The sequence below is a fragment of the Schistosoma mansoni genome, chromosome 2, assembly GCF_000237925.1.
Source record: "Schistosoma mansoni strain Puerto Rico chromosome 2, complete genome".
Lineage (NCBI taxonomy): Eukaryota > Metazoa > Platyhelminthes > Trematoda > Strigeidida > Schistosomatidae > Schistosoma > Schistosoma mansoni.
This window is the reverse complement of record NC_031496.1, coordinates 7,543,725-7,547,488: the sequence shown is the minus strand read 5'-3', so window position 1 is coordinate 7,547,488 and position 3,764 is coordinate 7,543,725.

Below are 3,764 nucleotides of genomic sequence, written 5' to 3'. Positions count from 1 at the left end.
ACCTTATTTTTTGTGAATGCAGTGAAATATAGGGTTTAATCCCGCGATCATCTAGTACATTGGAAGTGATCATTTTCTGATATAAGTACGTTTTTCTATGGAAGCACACATTGCAAGTGTGTAGTGATCATCATATCTTCATTAAGGTGTCTATAAATAACCCAATCCGTTTTTTTTATATAGGTAATATCATGAGTCAATTGAAGCTAGACCACCATGGAAAAACCGGAAGCACTGCTGAGGAGTCCCACAATAGGACGAAACGGCCGTCCAGTGCTTCCAGGTTTTCCATGGTGGTCTGGCTTCAATTGGCTCACGCTTTCAACCATGAAAATACTAAATTTCCACAAAAACCCCTTCTGATAATGAAATTAATTGTTAATATTTTCTATTACAGGGCTGGTATTTGTGTTATAGGAAATAGACCATCTAGTTTAATGAATTCATGAAACTGTGGGTATTAAATTGTTTGAATACCGTGAAAAGTTGATAGTTTATCTTTCATAAACAAATCTTTGATGTTATATGTTTTGACTAGATGTTTCATACCTTGATATTAAAACAAGTACTCTACAGATATTTAAAATAGAATTAACGAATAAGAGAATCTTTTCACTAATTTCTTGTGCTTACAATGAAGTTAAATTATCTGATAATTGAAGTCACGATCCATTGAATTAATAGCTAATATATGGAAGACAATCATAAACCAGGATTACCTTCCCTTCCCTAGTGATTTCACAGTGTTTTCTACAATCGATATCAGAAATAAAAGAAGTAAGAATTCCTCTTGATCAATCGTCAGTAAATTGAAGTTAACACAAAATTTAGTTTTTCTCAGTTTTCAGAATATTCAATATGTTTATTTGTGACTGTAATATTAATGATCTGATCAATAACTTCTACTGGCTTGGTTGAAGAAGGATTTCAGTGAATTTTAAAATGTAGACATGACTACGTAGAGAGAAATTTGAGAATGAATATACTTTGAAAGTTAGAGGTCAGTGTACTTGATAGAAACTCTAAGGTTATTAGTTCGACCCTTATATGACTTTGGTATATAGTAACAAGCTTGAAATCAGGATTTATACAACTTATATTCGCATATGTTTATTCTTTGATTAATTGTTATCTACATTACAGAAGAACTTTATATCGACTAACAGTGATTGATCACCCCGTACAATTTATTTATTATTTTTATTTAGACACATATATATTGGTACAAAAGGGCACCAGATACATATGCGCCACACAAAATAATGAAAGTAGGAAGAGAAGGGATGAAAAGATAAGGCGGACTGAAATGTACAACCAGAAGACTCTTTCAGTTAAGAAAGTTAGAACCACTCTTTATGTAGAAAGTAAAAAAAGGTTGCAGCAGGATCGCCACTGGCTTCTATTCTGAGCCATATCTGATAACGTCTCTAGCCACTGTGTTGCACCATCTCTCGGACCCCAGCCAGGGAGTCGTGAAGGACCAACAGAAGCTAGCCCTTTGCAGCTTTCTTTCATGCCACGACACCATGTCATACACTGACCTCCTCTCCGCTTTTTCCAACCAGTCCCAGAGTCGGCAAATAATGCACGACGTGGAGGTCTCTGGGACGACATTCGTAAAACATGTCCAAGCCACCGAAGTCGATGTTTCAAGATGATGACACCAATTGAATTATCGTCTCGGCGCCCGAACACACGATGACGAACCTCTGCATTACTAACATGGTGTTGCCACTGGATGTCAGCAATCCTTCGGAGACAACGATGATCGAACACAGAGAGACGTCTAACATTCTCAACTCGGAGAGGCCAGGTTTCACAAGCATAGAGCAAAACTGCTCTCACCGACGCGTTGTAGGTCCGACCTTTTACAGCCAGACTAACATCACGAAGGCGCCAAAGATGGCCCAGATTGGCATAAGCCGCTCTGGCTTTCATTATACGTGCATCAATCTCATCACTCACGCCACCACCAGCACTTATATAGCTACCTAGATACACAAACTTCTCAACTACTTCAATCTGCTCACCATCTAGGGTGAGTGCAGGATGAGAATCCTGCCAGTCTTGTAGGAGTACTTTGCACTTGGAGGGTGCAAAGCACATGCCGTACCTGCGGACACTGATTGCCAACTGATTAAGTGCGGATTGCATGCCTTGGGCATTATCGCACAGTAAGACAATATCATCCGCATACTCGAGGTCGAGAAGTCGTTCTCCAGGCAACATATCCACACCATTATTACTTACATCCATCAGAGCTGTTTCCAGGATGTCGTCGATGGCAAAGTTGAAGAGGAATGGTGAGATTGGGCAACCCTGCCTAACCCCACTGCTCGAATGGAACAAAGGAGAAAGGTGGTTGTATGCCCTCACTCTGCCTGAGGTGTTCGTATACAGGGCCTTTAAGATGTTAATGAACTTCTCAGGCACACCCTTCTTCAATAGACAATCCCAGAGAACAGTCCTGTTCAACGAATCGAAGGCAGCCCTGATATCAAGAAACACTACGATTGTTGGCCTGCGATAAGTATGACGGTGTTCTAACATTTGGCGGAAGGTGAAGATGTGATCAATGCATCCTCGACCAGAACGAAAACCAGCCTACTCCTCGCGAGTCAATCGTTCTCGGGTTTTAAACAACCTACGAAGAATGATAGAAGCCAATAGTTTGGACGCAATCGGAAGTAGACTTATCCTACGGTAGTTATTGCAGGAACAACGTGAACCCTTTTTAAAGATAGGGACGATTATCGACTTATTCCATGATGTTGGAACACTTTCTTGCTCCCGAACCTTTGCAAACAACACCGTCAGTTCCTTAGCCAGAAAGTCATCATCATCTTTAAAAAGAGCGGGAGGTGGAAGCATTCACTTTCAACCAGACAGTGACTGGAGATCGTTTAGATAGGACAGAGTTTCCACCATGGGCGAGCTACTGCATAAGTTGGAAAGGAAGGATACACAATTTGGGAATAAAGGGAGTGAAAAAGCGACGTAGTAAATAATAGTAACGAGAGCAGTGTAGTTAGTGTAGTGCGTCATTTCATGTCATTTGTGTGTGGGCTGTGATACTGCCCGGGTGCCCAAACCGAAGCCGGTGGTTTTCTTAGGGGGCCACACCCCGAGCCTTTGAACGAAAGGTCTGATCCACAAGGCAGTGGAGCATCGTGAGGAGATGCAGTCCCATGGTAGCCGGTGACCAACAGCAGGTTCATTCGCCATTCGTTCCATCAGGATACTGGAGCCCATGTGCACCATTGGTTTGGAATCAGGGTTTTCCAACTCCCCTAGGTGGACCCTCCGTGTCCATCGACCCGGTTAAAGCGCCGGACATTCGCTTTTCGTCTTCTCACTTTCGTAAAGAACACCCCCGACACGAGAAGGCAGTGAGTAGGACTTTTGTGGCAGAGGCTATATATTCGCGTGGCCATGTGAGAGCATTTCGAGAGGGAGAGTGGACTCTCCCCACTCTCGGCCGTACCAGGGCATTTGGGGGTGTACAATAGTACAATAGTTATTTACCATCAGTTCGTAAGTACTAGAGTTATTTAAAGGGGATTATTCCAGAAGACTACCATCCAAACAACTAGAACAAAATCCGTTCAGTCTAAGTTATTCAGTAAAATTTGATGATAATTTTTTGTACTACTATCAAAAAGATGTTTCGATTTCAATAGTATATTTGCTTAGCGATCAGAAATAGTAGATATTTCATACGTAGTCGATTAAATTAGGAAATAATATTCATCCACATTGATATT